The sequence below is a fragment of the Lissotriton vulgaris genome, chromosome 7 (genome assembly GCF_964263255.1).
Source record: "Lissotriton vulgaris chromosome 7, aLisVul1.2, whole genome shotgun sequence".
Classification (NCBI taxonomy): Eukaryota; Metazoa; Chordata; class Amphibia; order Caudata; family Salamandridae; genus Lissotriton; species Lissotriton vulgaris.
This window is the reverse complement of record NC_141695.1, coordinates 1150701855-1150720848: the sequence shown is the minus strand read 5'-3', so window position 1 is coordinate 1150720848 and position 18994 is coordinate 1150701855. Positions and strand designations below refer to the sequence as shown.

Sequence of the window (18994 nt, the reverse complement as noted above, 5' to 3'; positions counted from 1 at the left end):
TGGGGATGTGAAGAGACTGTTACCTGAAGTACCCCTGGTGTAGGCTACTTTTGCTGCTAGGTGTACCTTAAGCGATGTGTAGGTTAGTCTGCTGTCTAGGAGGTGTATGAGGTATGTTAGCACTGTTTCCTGTTCTGTCCTTGTTTCCATTCTACTGTTATATGTGCACCAGTGAATGTATTTATGCAATGTAACATTTCCTTGTACTTGGTTTTCTTGCTTCTCTTAGGATTTCCTTTGTCCTGGGTAGATGTCTAAATTCTAGATATCCATGAGCCATACTTCTAGGCTGAGTGTGGCTAGCTCTGGGTGGTGCACTTTCCTGTCTGGCATTGATAGCAGATCTTTTTCTACTTTGAGTTTGATCATCTGTCCCTTGGACTGTTCTAGTAGGTCCGAGTAGCAGGTATGCCTGGCCCGTAGTGGGGCTATGAGGATCAGGGGAATCGGTGGAAAGGCATATGCGAATTTCCCTGACAAGTTTATTGACAGGGCATTCCCCTCTGACTGGTGGTGTAGAAACCTGGGGGCGAATTATTGTTATTCGGTCTTCTTTGCGGTTCAAATAGGTCTAGTGCTGGTCTTCCCCAGACCTTGAAGATTGTTTCCAGTGTTTCCTGTTTCAACTCCCATTCGTGGGAAGTGCTGCCCTGCCTGCTTAGTCTGTCTGCCTTCATGTTTTGTTTTCCTAGTAGGTGGACTGTCTGCAGTGTAATCTGTCTTTGTATCACCCATCTCCTTATTTCCTGGGGTAGTATGACACAGTGAATGATTTTGTTCCACCCTTTTTGTTGAGACAGAACATGGTTGTTGTGTTGTCCGTCAGTACAATTTGACCTGTTATGTGCAATTGGAAAGCACTCAGGGCTGGGAATTCTGTTTTCATCTCCTGGTAATTGATGTGTTTCACTGCATCTGTGCTGTTCCACAGTCCCCATACCTATAGGTTGCCTATGTGAGCTTCCTAACCCTTGTGGGATGCACCAGTTGTTATGGTCACAGTGGGAGCTGTGTCTTGAATGGCCTCCTCAAGTTCACGCTTGTTGATTTCCACCTTTGTATCTCCTTTTCTACCTTTGCTGTGACAATGACTAGATCCTCCCAACTCCCAATGGCTTTTGACCCTGTGGATCTGTAGGTATAATTCCTGTATAGCTAACGCTTTAAGTTCACTGACTATTCATAATGATGTGATCGCAATTAGAAAGGCTGTCTTTAGAGTGAGTGAACTTAGATCCGATTTGTGCATGGGTTCAAAAGGCTCCGTCATTTATTGAGTTGGTACATGGTTCAAGTGCCACAATGGTGCTCGAATTGATCTTGGTGGTGCCGCTCTTTTAGAACCTTCCAAGAATCTCTTTGCCACTGGGGATGTGAAGAGACTGTTACCTGAAGTACCCCTGGTGTAGGCTACTTTTGCTGCTAGGTGTACCTTAAGCGATGTGTAGGTTAGTCTGCTGTCTAGGAGGTGTATGAGGTATGTTAGCACTGTTTCCTGTTCTGTCCTTGTTTCCATTCTACTGTTATATGTGCACCAGTGAATGTATTTATGCAATGTAACATTTCCTTGTACTTGGTTTTCTTGCTTCTCTTAGGATTTCCTTTGTCCTGGGTAGATGTCTAAATTCTAGATATCCATGAGCCATACTTCTAGGCTGAGTGTGGCTAGCTCTGGGTGGTGCACTTTCCTGTCTGGCATTGATAGCAGATCTTTTTCTACTTTGAGTTTGATCATCTGTCCCTTGGACTGTTCTAGTAGGTCCGAGTAGCAGGTATGCCTGGCCCGTAGTGGGGCTATGAGGATCAGGGGAATCGGTGGAAAGGCATATGCGAATTTCCCTGACAAGTTTATTGACAGGGCATTCCCCTCTGACTGGTGGTGTAGAAACCTGGGGGCGAATTATTGTTATTCGGTCTTCTTTGCGGTTCAAATAGGTCTAGTGCTGGTCTTCCCCAGACCTTGAAGATTGTTTCCAGTGTTTCCTGTTTCAACTCCCATTCGTGGGAAGTGCTGCCCTGCCTGCTTAGTCTGTCTGCCTTCATGTTTTGTTTTCCTAGTAGGTGGACTGTCTGCAGTGTAATCTGTCTTTGTATCACCCATCTCCTTATTTCCTGGGGTAGTATGACACAGTGAATGATTTTGTTCCACCCTTTTTGTTGAGACAGAACATGGTTGTTGTGTTGTCCGTCAGTACAATTTGACCTGTTATGTGCAATTGGAAAGCACTCAGGGCTGGGAATTCTGTTTTCATCTCCTGGTAATTGATGTGTTTCACTGCATCTGTGCTGTTCCACAGTCCCCATACCTATAGGTTGCCTATGTGAGCTTCCTAACCCTTGTGGGATGCACCAGTTGTTATGGTCACAGTGGGAGCTGTGTCTTGAATGGCCTCCTCAAGTTCACGCTTGTTGATTTCCACCTTTGTATCTCCTTTTCTACCTTTGCTGTGACAATGACTAGATCCTCCCAACTCCCAATGGCTTTTGACCATTTGCTGCAGATCCATTCCTGGATGGGACATGTGTGTAATCTTGCATGTGTTATGAGTGGGATGCATGTCATCATGCCCATGAGTTTCAGGACAGTCCTCACTGTCAGAGACCGACTCCACTGGTAAAGACAAGTCTGCTCCGCGATTACCTCTGCCCTCCTCTGAACTGGATATGCTTGTACTGTCTTGGAATGATTGTTGCTCCTAGAAACATGTTTACCCATTCCGGTTGTGGTGAAGACGTTTTGTGATTTATTGTGAAACCAAGGCGTTGCAGCATGGCACTAACTGTTTCTATGTCCTGTGACATCTTTCTTTTGATTGGGCTTTTACTAACCAATCTTCTAAGAATGGGTATACATAGGTATCATCCACCGCCTGTCCGAACAGGGCGTCACATGGGAATGGCATAGTGATTATTGAAGCTTGCACCTCAGGTTTGAAACCTGATACTCTGTGCCAGTCGTGCCTTCTTAATGTTGTTCCTGTGCACATCAGCCTGATGGCACTATCTGCTGCATCTATTGCTGACTTGAGGCAGGTATTAGCAATATTTTTTTCCCTCTTGCAATCCAGCCTTGGCTCTTTTTCTGTTCTCCTCTGGGAGCTGTTGCATGATGGCCTCCATCTCATCCCATTGCTGGTGGCCGTGTCGCTTTAAGAGAGCGTTGCAGTTAGCAATCCTCCATTGGGTTGCTGCTTCTTTTTCAATTTTTCTTCTCACCAAGTCAAGTCTCTTACTTATATTTTCTGGAGATGGACGTGTGGATGTGGGGGCATCGTTCCTCTTCCTTGCGCTTGTCACAATAAATGAATCTGCAAGAGTATTGCTCTTGATGTATTTAGATCCTGAGTGGAAGGTTTGTACTTTTTTCCACTCTTGGTGTTGCAGCTTTGCAGTGGCAGGTTCACAAATGGCCACCTTCCCTTTGTCCAAGATGCTTGGGAGCATGAGTAGGTAAAGGTTTCCCTTATGTGACGGCATTAAACGCTTCAAGGAGGAAACATCATCATCAAATAACTTTATTTCGGCAAGCTAGTGCCATAAAACAATATGATTTAACACATTCAAATCCACAGAACAATACAGTCACTACAAAAATTTGCGGAAAATAACATTCTCACAGGATACAAAAATTAAAAGAAATTAAAACAGCATTGTGAGTCATAATTCCAGGGAAGTAGAGTGGATATCACAAATATCACCATCAAAAAACGTATGATCCTAGTGTGCAAAGATACAATAAAATACAGAAAACAGTGAGGATCCTTGAGGGCAAATGAGGCCTCAGGTGTTACTAAGAGGCAGATGGCCTTCTTCTAATAAGCCTTTAATGCCCCAAAAATGATCTAAGAATTCTCAGTGCACTAAAATGACTGTGTGTACCTAACTGCTTGCAAAGGGGCTTAATCCATATGAGAAACGGGTGAACATAAGCAATGCAGGCAAACAAAACGTGAGATATAGTTTCATCAGCAGTATTACAAGCAGGACATAACATTGAAGTATCATTGGCCACCCATTTGCAGGAAAAGTTTTCAAAGGGAGCACACCCACCCTGAATTGAAAATAAATGTGCATGTCCAATGGGACAGTTATACAAATCCAGGGCAAGGGGACATTTCAAATCAAGGAACTCCCCAATAATGTAACTGTGGCAGTTTTGGCAACATTATTCTTCATTCAACCGGACAAATTATGCTTTTTCAACAACATTTTTGAAGGATGGAGTCTTGTGACTGGATCTCCCAAAGTTCCTTCAGGCACAGTCAGTGAAGAGTTTTTTTAATATGGGAGAGCCAGATAATGGCGTGGCTTGGGCGCTGATGGCGATGGTCGCCTGAGAGCTCGGCTCCGGGACTAAGCCCGAAATTATCCTGAACATCGGAGGCTGAGGGGCACCCCAGACCCCGCATTCGGTTGAGCGAGGCGACGACACCCTGCCGAGGGCCCTGGTGGAGTTTGGACGGAGGTGGCTTTGAAGAAATGCCGAAGTTTGCGGAGTGGCGGAGTGCGACCCAATATGGCGCCCGGACCCCTTTGTCCCCTTGAACGAACCTACGGAGTTGAGGAGAACTCGCGGATGTCGCCCGGCACCCGGCTTCACCAGCCTCAGTGGTTTTAGACATTGGACATTGGCTGGTTCCGACCCTCCACAGCGGGACCATACTCGATTGGACGACCGGGCGGGTGCCCACGCGTTAGAGGGCGCCGGGCACGGGTGCCCTCAGTTCCAGGCGGTGGTCTGCACCGCGACTCCGCAACTAGCCGCGAGTTCCTGGCCACCCCAACTACATGGATGGCGCGACACTCGGGCGCCACAGGACAACCGGGGGAGTTGGTGGCCCTTGCCCCGGAGCTATAGTGGGTGAACGGGCCTGCCCGACTCGGAGACGGGTGTCTCCACCCCCTTATCGGTGCCCTCGGACGCCGTGGCGGTGGCGTGAGCCGAAACGGCGGAGTCTCCACAGGCTCTGGAGAAGGAGATCGCCCATTCCGGACTTGAGGGCGAAATCCCGGGAAAGTCGTGCTGGACACTTGCACACGGCGACGCCTACTCCGGGACCTTTGCGGGGAGCCCCTGGCAGCATGGGGAAACCTAAAGGAGCCAAGGGATCCAGCCAGGCCACCTCGGACTCTGAGGCCCAGGACAAGGAAGAGCATGGAGATCCTAAACGACCTGGTGGCGCACCACTCCAGCAACAATTCGACCGTGTACTAGAAGCCATAGAGGCAACTCGGTCGGCTCTACAACAGGACATTGCCCAGGTGGCGACTGGCCTGGGCCTCCTTAGGGCAGACCATGGTAAACTTTCAGACCGGGTCAAGGAGGTGGAGAGCACGGTGAAGACTATCGAACCGGCGCAGAGAACCCTGGCTGCGACGATAAAGGATGCCATGTCCCGAATCGAGACCCTCGAACGGAGGGCGGAGGATGCGGAAGGCCGAAACAGGAGGAATAACATTCGGGTAGTGGGCCTGCCGGAAAAGGTCGAGGAAGGCGATATGGTGCGCTACTTGGAGACCTGGCTCCGGGACACGGTGGTCCCAGAGGGCCTGTCCTCCTTTTAGACTCTAGAACGGGCCCACAGAGTTCCAGCGCGGCCCCCACAGCTGGGACGAGCCCCGAGGCCGGTGGTGGCGCGGTTGCTACATTTCCGGGACAGAGACCTGATCCTAAATGCCGCCAGACACAATGGCCCGTTCCAGGTTGCAAACAGTCAGGTGAATATCTTCCCTGACTATACCTACGAGACGCAGCGCAAGCGGTTCTCCTTCCTGGCGGTTAAGCGTGAACTCAGGAGTGAGGGCATCCAATATTCACTCCTATTTCCCGCGAGGCTCCGAGTCATTGTCGACGACAAAACCCAGTTCTTCGACACCCCGGAGGAGGTCTGTGACTGGCTCGAACTGTACCGAACCGGGAAGGATGGTTATAACGCCTCGACCCATCAGGCGGAGGAGCCGGAACAAAGGAGGCGCTCTAAAAGGGTCAGGAACCGCCGCGGCCGCACGGGAGGGCCCTCGACAGCGGAGACATCATCTGAGCGGAGGGGAGTGTTGGAAGTTCTGTCGGAACTGTCGGGAGCAAGGGGCGAAGACATCGAAGAGGAGGAAGAAAACCCGGGTGCTCAGGGGGCACCATCGGACTCGGAAGACTCAGTGGCAGACAGTACCCACACACCGGTGATCACACCGAAATCGGTGGAGGACCTTTTGGACGGACAAGGGTAATGGAATAGGTTGCCTTGTTTTGGGTGGGGGCCCGGCAGGGGGGAGGCGGCTGCCGTTCTTTATTGCTGACAATGGGAGAGGGAGGGTTGGGAGGCTTATGCTCTTACCCCGAAAGATTTTGACACAGGGAGGGGCTTATTATAGTCCTGGTGGCCTGGGCGACGAGGGCCCACTGCCTCCGCTCAGCCCGCACCTGGCCCATAAGGCCTTCCTACGGTGGCGACCGTAGGACTAGTGGGGTTTTTGGGGTTGTTCTCCGTAGAAGTTTGGATGGGATCTAGATGGTGCAGTTTGGGTCCTGTTCTGGGGTGGTTGGGAGGGGGTTTTGTTGGTTTTTGGGGGGTTTGGTTCTGGTTGGGGAAAATGGCCGCCGTCAGCGCTGGGAGGATTGATGTCTTTTTTTTGTGGGGACCCGGACGGGGAGACTGTGCAAGAACACTCTGGGACAATGGCTGATGTTGCTAACTTGAAATGTATTACTTGGAACGTGAGGGGGCTTCACACTATGTCCAGGCGTCACAGGGTCCACGCTTATTTAGTGCGTAGGGGAGTGCAAATGGCGCTGCTGCAGGAAACGCATCTGAACAAGGCGGAAGGGGCGGCGCTTCAGCGTGGGTGGCGAGGGCAGGTCTTTTCCACGGCGTACTCTGCTTATGCCAGGGGGGCGCTAATATGGATCAGGGCAGGAGTCCCCTTCCAGGTCACGAGGACAGTGTTGGACCCAGAGGGGCGTTTCGTGGCCATATCAGGCACGCTGGGAGGGAGGGACTTGAATGTTTGCTGTGTGTATGCCCCTAATGTGGACCAGACTGCCTTCCTTTCCGGGTTATCGGGCTCGTTGGCTCACTTTTTCGCCGGTCCCCTCCTGCTGGGGGGAGACTTTAACTCCGTGGTAGATGTAGACATAGACCGCTCGCATCCCCCGCTCCCCGATTCCCCGGTCCGGCGGACGGCTAAGGGCAGTCAAGATTGGCAGACCCGCTGGGGTTTGACGGACATCTGGAGGGCGCATCACCCCGCGTCTAGAGATTATTCGTACTTTTCGAGCCTTCATGAGCTGCATGTCAGGCTGGATGGCTTTCTTGGTTCGTCCGAATTAGTCTCGGCAGCGGTCCGATCGGAGTATTTATCGCGGACCATCTCGGACCATAACCCCCTCCTGCTGGACATTCGCTGGTTCCCTGGGACGCCGGCGGTACCCACCTGGAAGATGCGCCCCGAGATCCTCGAGGACAGTGTCTTCAAGGCAGACCTAGGGGAGAGAATCACGGATTATTTTGCATCCAACGGCGGCTCCGCGAGTACTAGGGCGTTCGAATGGGACGCTTTCAAGGTGGTGGTGAGGGGGTACTGTATCTCTAAGAAGGTGGGCATGCGGCGTGTTATCCTGGCTGATCTAGACGCAGCGGACCGAACGCTCCGCGAGCTCGAAATTAGCCGACCCGGACACCCGGAATTGCAAACACAAACGGTAGAGGCGAGGGAGAAGGTGGCGGTGGAGGTCGAACGGCTCCGATGTTTCGATTATAAGGCCTACACGGTCCGATCTATAGCGGAGGGCGACAGATCGAGCGCGTTACTGGCGTGGTTGGCCAACCCTACGCGCCAGTCCCAAACGACGACTAGGATGCGTAGGGCGGATGGGACCGAGGTGTGCACCCAACCGGAGATTCTTAATTGCTTCCGGCATTATTACGAATGTTTATACCGCAGTCGCTCCGCGCGTGACCCAGACCGGCTTGATAACTATCTTAGCCCGCTGGAACTCCGCACAGTGGAACAAGAAGTGGCAGACGCCCTGGGATCTGACATCGGCTTGGGGGAGATCCGCGGGGCCATCAAACGGATGGCGAGGAACAAGACCCCGGGCCTAGATGGCCTGCCGGTGGAGTTCTATGCAGCTTATGCTGACCTCCTGGCCCCTCGTTTACTGGTGGTCTACAGGGAGGCGAAGAGGCTGGGTCGCCTCCCCGGCTCGATGTGTGAGGCGTTGGTGGTTCCTCTACTCAAGCCAGGCCGAGACTCGTCTGACCCGGGGTCCTACCGTCCCCTCTCAATGCTGACGGTGGACTACAAAATATTGAGCAGCATCTTGGCCTCGAGGCTGTTAGGACATATGAGCTCCCTAGTACACGAGGACCAAGCCGGTTTCATCCCACGGCGAAATACGACCATGAACATCCGAAGGTTGTTTCGCTTGCTTGGGGAACCATTCGTGGATGCCCCGTCCCCGGTAGTTTTGTCGGTGGACCTGGAGAAGGCTTTTGATAGCCTGGAGTGGGACTACTTAAGCGCGGTATTGCGGAAATTCGGCCTCGGGGAGGGATTTATCAAATGGACAGCAGTTCTCTACGCTTCCGCTTCAGCCAGGGTTAGATCGGGCCCTTTGATTTCATCGCGATATCCGGTGGAGCGTGGCACGCGGCAAGGGTGCTCCTTATCCCCGCTTCTTTTTGCACTAGCGGTGGAGCCACTAGCGATGCATCTTCGCTCGGGAGCCCACTATACGGGCTTATGGACAGCGGCGGGCCCACATTACGTCTCGCTCTATGCGGACGACCTGCTGCTCTTCCTGGAGGATCCGGTCGACGCATTACGGGGAGCGGAATTAGCGCTTACGGAGTTCGGAGACGTCTCAGGCCTACGAGTGAACTGGTCTAAGACCTGCCTCTTCCCGATGCGTAGGGGTGTCCCCACTCCGGCGCTAAGTAAGGAGATCAGATGGGAACCCGACTGCTTTAAATACCTTGGGGTATTTGTGTACCACGACCAGCCCGACCTCCTAGACGGAAACATTGCCCGTTGCATACGAGCACTCCGAGGCAGCATGGACTTTTGGGCCACGCTGCCGCTCTCCGTGGCAGGACGCATCGCCCTGCTCAAAATGGTGGCGCTCCCCCGATTATTGTATTACTTTCGGACTTTGCCGATCTGGGTCCCGCCGGCTACGTTTCGCCGCTTGCGTTCTATGGTGGTCGGGTTCCTCTGGGGCACGGGCCGGCGGCGGGTGGCCCTCAATACCCTGATGAGGCCGAAGGACGAGGGGGGGCTCGCTGTGCCGGACTTCGAGAAGTATTACCTAGCGGCGCAGCTCCAGACATACACCCAGGAAATAGCCAGGGAGTTCAGAGGCCCGGAAGACGGTAGAGGGACGGGTATGGCCAGGCACATCCTCTCCTTTATCGCGCTGCGACAGCGTTTGATCCTTCGGGACCTGTCGATGGAGGAGCGGACTATACGACTCTGTTGGAATCGGGCTCATAACAGAGGTCACCTGCGGACCCCATATGCACCTGAAATTCCATTGGGGATGCTGACGGCCCTCCCCCACGGAGGAGACTGGTCGCGACTGGCGGACTGGGAGGATTCGGGTTTACAGCTCGTCGGGGACCTGTATGAGGATGGAGTGCTCCTGTCCTTTCAGGATCTCATTGACCGCTTTGGGATCCCCCGGGGCGACTTTTTACTGCACTCGGCCATTGTGCGAGTGATCCAGGCGCACTGGCAAAACGGACTAGAGGAACCTCAATTGTCCCAGGTGTGCCAGTATGTAATGATGTCGGCGGGCACAGTGAAGGCGGTCACTTGCCTTTACGGCAGGCTGATTACCGAGGGGTTGGTCCCTCTCGCCACACTGAAGTCCCGCTGGGAAGTGGACATCGGTAGGGAGATCCCGGAGACGACCTGGTCCCAGCTGGTGAGGCGAGCATAGAAGGGTACACGTAGCGCCCGTTTCCAACTGGTCCACTATTATGTTCTCCATAGGGCGTACCTGACCCCGGTTAAGATCAGGCGTTATTTTGCCACGGCTTCGGCGGAATGCCCTAGGTGCCCGGCTCAGGAGGCGGACCTCCTACACATGCTATGGGCCTGTCCAGGATTGACGTCCTACTGGCAGGAGGTGGCGGCGACTTTGGAAGAGGTGACGGGGAGGCACTTATCGTTCGATGCGGCGGTAGGGCTATTGCACTGGTTCCCCCATACCCCCCGGAATAAAATCACCAGTAAATTTATCGACCTGGGGCTCCTACTTGCTAAGCGAGAGGTGACCAGGAACTGGAAGGCACGTGCTGGTCCTACGGGCAGCAGATGGCACGGTGAACTTTTGAAATGGGCGGCGGGTGAGAGCGCGCTGCGATATCAGTTGGCTTGGAGACAAAGCAATGAGAAGGCGCAGGAGGCCGCGTTAGAATGGGAAACGCTGGTGCAGGCCCTCAGGGATTATTGTGCCCCCAGCGACTCCGAAAGCGAAGAAGCAACTAGACCCGAGTCCCGTTAGACACTAGCATTAACAGCACTATTACCTTCCCCGTGGGTCAAGCAGTGGATCCTAAAGTGATAAGCTCCCTGGCGCTGATGGTGGGGGGGGGGGGAGGGGGGAGTTTCACAATGACTGGAAGTTTGAGGGGGGGGTATCTTTTTGGGGGTTGGGGTTTGTTTAGAAAAGCAGATGACGGACAGTGTGTTATCCGGACCAGCTCCCGCATCCTACTGACCCCAGCTACATTCGCCGCCCAGCCCCAGGGATATGGGCTGCTTGGCTGTATAGCACTGCTATGGAAGGGGGTCGGTGGGCTATATCTTGTAAAAGTTGGCTATAATATGATGCTGGTCGTTACTGTATTGTTGTACTGATTCCTGCAATAAAAATATATTTAAAAAAAAAAAAAAAAAAAATGGGAGAGCCAGATAATTTTGTGAAACCTATCAGTGTTTATAACATCCTGCAGGGCAGCGGCATTGTGTATGAATTCTGAAGTATTCCGTATCCTTTTCTAGAATAACAGTGGACGCAGTATGACTTTTTCATCTGTCGCCTTCCTGTCCATATCATGGAACAGTGGGAAGGTGGAAGTACTTTGTGGGAGGAGGGCCACATTTCTAATGAACTTACTCTCCAATTTTACAATCCCATGGATATTTATAAAAAAAAACAATGCTCAGAACCATACAGGGTAGAACCCCTAACCTTAGCTTTGTGTATCTGTAGGGCAGGGGTTATTGGTTTGCCAGAGGATGCATGATGTTCCTTGGAAACGGCACCTGTAACCTGCTAGAGTTTAAGAATCATTTTCTCGATATGGGGCTTCCAAGACATGGTCAAAGACAGTGTGATTCCAAGGTAATTAAATGAATCCACCTTCGTGATTGTTGTGCCCTCCAGACGTAGACTCTCTTTTAAGGTTCTGAGCTAAATGAAAGTCATAAACTTCATCTTTGTCGCATTGATCTCCAGCCCACAGAATGTGCAAAAAACTCTTGAAACTGGAGTAATAGGTGATGGAGCCCACTAGGGTTTTTGGAAATCAATAAGGTATCGCCAGCAAATAATAAAATAGGTGTCTTCAGTGTTGCTAAAGTGGGGACAGCAGTGGCAAAGTGGGAAAGAAAGTCAACTCTGTTGTTAAGCTACCGAGAAAACAGGGTGGTGGCGACGATACAGCCCTGATTGACTCCTTTGTTGACAGGAATCAGATTGGTAAACTGGCACTGGTTACCTGAGCGAAATTCGGCATAATTACCCTTGTGTAAACGAATGAAGAGTACTAAAAGATCAGGGGGCATACCCATTTCCTGAAGGACCTGCAGTAATTTAGAGCGAGGAACTAGGTCAAATGCTGACTTGAGGTTGGCAAATGCAACATCTAAGTAGCCTCTGCAGACAGGAACCATCTTCCAATATATCAAGAGAAATCGGAAAACCTGGTCATTGGTGCTAGTCTTTTTGTGAAAACCAGCTTGAAAGGTGGACAGTATCTAATGTTTAGCAGCCCAGTCATGAATTTTAATCAGTACAAGATGACAGAAGATTTTATGAATACAGTCAATAAGACTTATAGATCTTTAATTGTCAGATGAGGATCTATCCCCCTTCTTAAAAAAACAGGTAAGACCTCAGCTCCCTTCCATGAATCTGAGCTGTGCTCTATGGCGTTGGCTAGGGCAAAAATTAACTTGGACCAGATTTCTCTGTCATAGACAAATAAATCCCCTGGAGTGCCATCTGGTCCGAACACTCAGCCGTTGGTGACAGCATCAAGGGAAGTGGCAATGTTGTCTAGGTCAAACAAGGGAACTATATTAAATGGGAGAGGATCAACTACAAGGAGCTCTCCTCCCGTGGAACCTGGTGGTCCTTCAGAGTACAGTTTATAAAAGTAATCAACCCAGTCGGAGGGGGTACATTATTTGAGGGGGGTGGAGAGTAAACCATTACCACACCAGGTAACAAGCAACCAAAATTTGGTGGAATCTTTTGCATAACAAGGTGTTTTAACGTCTGATCACCTCTGGTCGACCCATTCCTTTTTGGCTTTGGTCAGTGGAGACTTATATTCCTTTCTTAGGTAGTGAATACGAACTGTATCCATAGATTTTATGGCTATGGCCAAGAGACTTCTTACATGACGACCTTCCTTATAAAACCAAGATGTTAGCTCTAATTTCCAGTTTGTGAGCATTAAAGACCGGAGCAGTGAAGTATGTTAATACGTGACTGAAAAAAGTATTATGTAAATCGCTAGTTAAACTCGTTTTCCTTTTACGAGTTTACAGAGTTATTCAGCTTAGCCAAAGTAGATTGTAAGGCTGAGGAAATGACCAATAATGTATTTGGGGATAATGTATTTAAACTGATCTCTTCCGAATGAATAGCTGACGCTCCACATCGAATCCTGCACACTGCAGTATAGATTCACTCTGTTCAGAGGACCAGTACCTCGTTCACCTCTTGTCTCACTCCGGTGCTCCCCCTCACCGAATTGGAGTTGTTGCGAATCATGAGTCTATCAGTTACTCTTTATGTTTGAATTGTGCACGGGACGGATCATTACACCTCATTTACCACTCTATGTGTTTGAACTTTACTCGTCACGAATCACTATGCTCTACAATTGTATAATGTATTTCAACCGATCTCTTCCGAATGGATAGCTGATGCTCCACATCGAATCCTGCACACTGCACTATACATTCACTCTATTTAGAGGACCGATAGCTCGCTCATCTCTCGTCTTGCTCCGGTGCTCCTCCTCACCGATCTGGAGTTGTTGCGAATCATGGAGTCTACTGGTTACTGTTTATGTTTGAACTGTGCACGTCACAGATCAATATGTCTGATTTACCACTCTGTGTTTGAACTTTACTCGCCACAAATCACTATGCTCTACTATGGTCACTTCTTATGTTTGATTGCTTCTCTGTTACATGTTGTAAAGCGCTCCGATACCCTCGGGTCTTGCCAGTGCTAAGCCAACTCCAAATAAATATAAATAAATAAGTAAAAAATAAAATAAATATATGGTGCCATTGAAGCCGTTAAGCCATTGCGTATCGTTAGAAGGCACTTGATCCCTTGCAAGGGAAAAATATGAAAATCAGTAAGATGCCTTTCACAAAAAGTTAAAAGGCCAGCGTCTCAGATCGATTAAAAAGTAGTCAATACAACTCATGTGAGATGGTTTTTTAATTGTGAAAGCCCCCTTCTGGTCAGATTTAGATAGGCCTTTTAGAGCCCTCATCCCAAATTTTTGTGATAATGCCTTAAGCTGAAGAGTAGCTTGAGTCTATCTTTTAATAGAAGGAAGGTCAAGTTGAGAAAGAGCCCATAATGCAGCCTCTTCATAAGATAGGATAGCATCATCACCATCCAGGGCCTCAAAGGGGCATTGAAGTCCCATGCTATGAAAATGTGAGATTAACACTGGAAGCTACCAGGATAGTCTTCCAAGCACTGAACAGTTTGTGAGGCCTAGAAACCCTTAACCTCCAGAGAGTAAAAGTTATAAATTTCAATGCTGGAAAACTTATCACTAACTAGCCCAATTCCTAAACTGTCTGGGCACTCAATGTCAAATTTTTGAAATCTGCATTCCAAGGTAGCTCTCATCCAAATCGTAAGCCCACCAGATGGTCTCCCAATCGCACTTAACTTTGCGGAAATGCAAAAGTTTAGATTTCCTTGCCTAAAGATTGGATCTGCATACCATGTTTCTCGGAACAAGCAAATATACTGTGGTTCTATAAAACTATTCCAGTCTGGTATGGCAGCTTTGGACTTAAGACCGGCCACTTTCCATGAAATAAAAGACACCAAGGGATTAGTAGGTGTAAAAGTGGTGTCACTGGTGAGGGTTTTGAGGGCCAGAAGATCATGGTTGGAAGTACTTGGGCTAGAGCTAGAGCCTCACCACATAAAAGGACCTGTTCTAGCTAATTGTATGGACGACTACAAACGTCCACCATATATTTTTTTTTTAGACACACATTTTTATGTGACACGGCAGTGAATCAATATCTCACATCTGCCAGACAGTGACTTAAATCACTAATTTAAACTCTGATATGTGGTGCTGTGTCTGCTTGATAAGACCCTCCCACAGGTGTAGGGTGGACCTACTATAAGAAGTACCAGGATCTGGCGTAGGAAACCCGGTGCACCTTAGTCTAAAAACGAGCTAGACCCACTAGCTATACTATTTAATTCATTGCTGTGTGTCTGCTCAATTAGATCCTGGTACTCCTTATAGGGTCACATGCATCACATAGAACAGAATTTTGGTTTCCTTTTTCTCCTCACTACCTATTTGTTTTTCAAATTGGCAGTTGTTAATAATGAGAACCTGAGGATACAGGCGAGTACCAGTCTGTAAACTCCCATGGTGTTACTCTGGTGAGGCTCTGCCAACTTTTCCTCACCTTTTTTCACCTCTAGGTCCTCCTTACACCTGTGGGAGGGTCTTATCAAGCAGACACAGCACCACATATTAGAGCTTAAATTAGTGATTTAGGTCACTGTCTGGCTGATGAGAGATATTGATTTACTGCTGTGTCACATAAAATTGTATGACTAAAATAAAATATATGGTGGACGTTTGTAGTCGTCCATAGAATTGGCTAGAACAAGTCCTTTTTTGTGGTGAAGTTAGTGAGTGGGGGGCGACCTGTTATTTTTTACCCCCTTGGCTCCTAGTTGTGGATACTAGAGCTAGAGCCTGCCAGGCACAATAATGCATTGAGAGGTTGATCATCCATTAAGGTAGCAGGCTCACAGTCAGTAAGGCGATCTCTTGCGGAGCAACCATCAGACAAAGGAGTAACCACAGACAAAGAGGAAGAATTGGTATTAGGAGGAAGTAGTCAGTTGGCTTCCCGTAAAGTGGACCGACCGCCAACCACAGATGGAAAATTGCGAGAAGCACTGAAGGGGAGATTGTCAGCCTGCTGATATTTAATGTGAATAATATTATTGAGAGCAAAGGAAGTTCTAATGTCAAATGCCACCAGATTATCGGCCAGATCCCTGCCTCAAAGGGATAGTTTGATACAGTCAAATTACAATTTTTTTATGGGCGTCTTCTGGCACTAAGAATATCATCATGAACAACAAAGCAACACCCCATCACTTGGCAAATCCAATGAATGGCTTTATTTTTTAGAATGTCCTCCGCTTCATAGTGTTGTTGTAGAGGTAATTTGGGAACATTGACTAAGAAAACAGAACTAGCGGGATGAGTAGATCTATTACCAGCAGGAGGGCCGAGCAGGCCCATTACACCTTGCCTCAAGTCATCATTACATGGACAACCTCGTGACCCTTCATCATAACACATACTAAACTGTTTAGCATATTCGAGGGAGCTAGGAGATCTAAGGCATTGTTTGAGTTTTTATGTTTTTCAGATTCCTCTATTCTAATAGGATGGTCTTTGACATGAGTCAAATGCACTACCTTACGTAATCCTTCAGTAGGGGATTTCAAATTGACCTAGTTTCAGAATCAGCAGAGTGGGGATCTTGTGGATGAGTAATCTTTTAGTTTTTGGTGCTAGCCAAATCCACTAATAGCTGATTCAGTGCGCTGGATATTGGGATAAATCAGTGATTTTAGTTCCCCCACCACACCCCTAAGCTCCTTGATTTGTAGTGTAAAATGGAACAAGTCGTCTGAAGTAGAATACGGCAAAGTTGGTACTTCTATGGGCTTACTGGATGTTTCCAAGATTTTTGTGCTCGCAGGTAAAATCTGTCAGGAGCAGGAAACGATTGATACAGGGTAGAATGTGTACATGGTGGAGTTGGTCTGTTGCTACTCTGGTACAAGCTGAATCAACAGCAGTCGTTGGGGGAGGGGCAGCTTTGACAGTAGATTTCCTAGTAGAATTCCCTTTTAAGTAACTTGTCAATGTCTATCCTTGCTTTTTTAGATTGGCCCCAGGTTCACCATGGGAGGAGAAATGAACTCCTATAATTTTTTCGACCTCTTCTATTAAGAGGTCAATTTCTTTGAGTGTACAATTGTTAGGTTTAGGTGGGCTCTTACAATATTTGGCGGGGCCATGCACCAAGTCGGAAGCCTTTTGTTTTTGCCATTGTGTGAACACTGAAGGAATGAAGGCAGGAAATCTCATGTTCACACGCCTGCTAGAAGGAGAAATCACTAGCAAAATATGAAACCAAGCAAAGCAAATATAATAAATGAACAATTATAAGAATAACCCCATCAAAAATGTTAAACTGTAAGTCCCTTGTTGAAGTAAACATGTATGATAAGTCAAAGAAGCTTTATAAAAGTCACTCACGAATGGTGCACAATATAAGCCACAATACCATGGGTCAGTTAAGGTGTCTAGCAAGTGGGGTGACCCACCCCAGCCTCCTCCAGGCTCTGACCAGAGCAGGAAAGTCCCGCTCTTGGCACCAGCACTGACCACGCGTCCAGCACCGTGGGATAATTAAGGTGCTTTTGAGCCGGTAGCTAGAGGCCCCGCCCCTGGAAGCAGCAGTTAGCAACTGCGCCTCTTGGAGCATTGGTGAATGGAGAATTCAGTCCCATGATACAATGTGAGTCCAGGGAGGAGAAGTACCCCAAAGGTTGCCTTCTGAGCATCTCACGCAGCTGGATGACCAAGGTGCTTTTGAGCCAGTAGTTGAAGCCCCGCCCCCTGGAAGATGCAGTAGGCAACCGCGCCTTCTGGCATGTTGGTGAAGGGGGAGTTGAGTCCCCTGATGTGATGTGAGTCCAGGGAGGTGAAGTGCCCCAAAGGTTGCCTTCTAAGGGTCCCTAAGGCGGAAACATGAATATCCTTTTTGCTCCTCTAGTTGTACCCCATATGTCTCTTCAGCCCTCTTGATAAGGCTGTTGTAGAGGAATTGGTGGTCTGGTGCAGATGGCCTTGAAAGGTAGATGCCTAACCCTCCTATAAGGATTTGGCATTGAGATTGTGCCATGCCTCTTCGGTTCTGGTCATCTAACCATCTAGGCTTCGCGGGAATAAAGAATTCCTGCAAGGATTTGTCGAACTCCTTCTTCCTTTGCAATCAGACAGCAATTTAGGCCTCAGACCATCTCTTCTTCTGTTTGACCTTGAGTACTTTTTGTTCAGTGTCGGTCTCTTATTGTGCATGGATGGCTACACTCTCTAAAACTTTGCCCTTGTCTTTCGCGGATGGTTGTGTTGAGAGTTTGAACTGTGTTTTGCCTCCATTGGATATCCCTTGGTCAGGATCCGTGTGTCTCTTATTTCTTGGCTGACCTCCAGTTGACAAGGGCTTTGAAGCCGAGGCTACCTTTGGGAGCTTATTGTCCGAGGACTTGGTGACTGGGCCTTTGGCAGTTTAGTTACCTTTTGCTTCTTCGTTTCAGAGTCCTTTGCCACCTTTTGCGCAGCTTGCTTCCTTTCAGCACCTACCGCATAGATCTCGGCGTCAGACTCTTTTCGATGAGCTGTTTTGGCCACCTCAATGCTGTTCTTCTCATCGCTGGATAAGCAGAGGTCTTTGATTGATACCTGCATCTTATGTGCATTGGCCATGGTGCAGTTCTCTAGCCTCTAAAATCGATGTACCTTGAGAGTCTTGAGAACAAACTCGGTGCAGGCCTTGCAGTCTTCGTCTTTGTGGACTTTTGACAGACAAAGGTTGCAGACTTCATGGGGTCTCTCTGGGGAAACTTGTGGTGGCAGTTGGGGTATTTTCTAAGACCCTCATCTGCCTCTCCCCTCTTCACCCTCAGAACATGTGGTTGTTACCGACTGGGTACCCTGTTGGGCTAGGATCCCCTTCTGTATTTGTCGCTTTCGTTGTGGTCTTCTAAGATTTGGTTGATCTTCTTAATTTTACGTTTTCCCCAAAAAACTTCAGAGCTCCGAAATTGTGCTTCCAGACCACGCGGAACAATGAATCTGAAAATGGTGATGACGCACAGGAACTTCAAGGGGATGGACATACCGCCACGTGGTGGTCGACGAAGCCACAAAAACAACAAGCATTGGAAATGCAATAGGTCTCGCAGCATTAGAGTTAGTGCTTTTAGAATTGTTTATGGGTTTTTTTGTAAATCTTTAGCATTTTTGTTTCCTGTAGCCAATGCTAAAGAATTACAAAAAAAAAAAGCCATAAACATTTCTAAAAGCTCTAACTCAAATGCTCCGAGACCTATTGCACTGTGTGAGGGTGAGGGGTTGAGGGTGAGTGAGGGTGAGGGTGGGTGAGGGTGAGTGAGGGTGAGTGAGGGGTTGAGGGTGAGTGAGGGGTTGAGGGTGAGTGAGAGTGAGGGTGAGTGAGGGTGAGGGTGAGTGAGGGTGAGGGTGAGTGAGGGTGAGGGGTTGATGTTGAGGGTGAGGGGTTGAGGGTGATTGAGGGTGAGTGAGGGGTTGAGGGTGAGTGAGGGTGGGGGTGAGTTAGGGTGAGGGGTTGAGGGTGAGTTAGGGTGAGGGGTTGAGGGTGAGTGAGGGTGAGGGTGAGGGGTTGAGGGTGAGTGAGGATG

General features: G+C 49.0%; 1 protein-coding gene across 1 annotated transcript in view; it reads right to left on the bottom strand.

Annotated features, from left to right (window-relative positions):
- Positions 1–18994, bottom strand: part of AFAP1L1 (actin filament associated protein 1 like 1) — a 164525-nt gene that overhangs the window by 13114 nt on the left and 132417 nt on the right. The gene's annotated exons all lie outside the window — the stretch shown is intronic.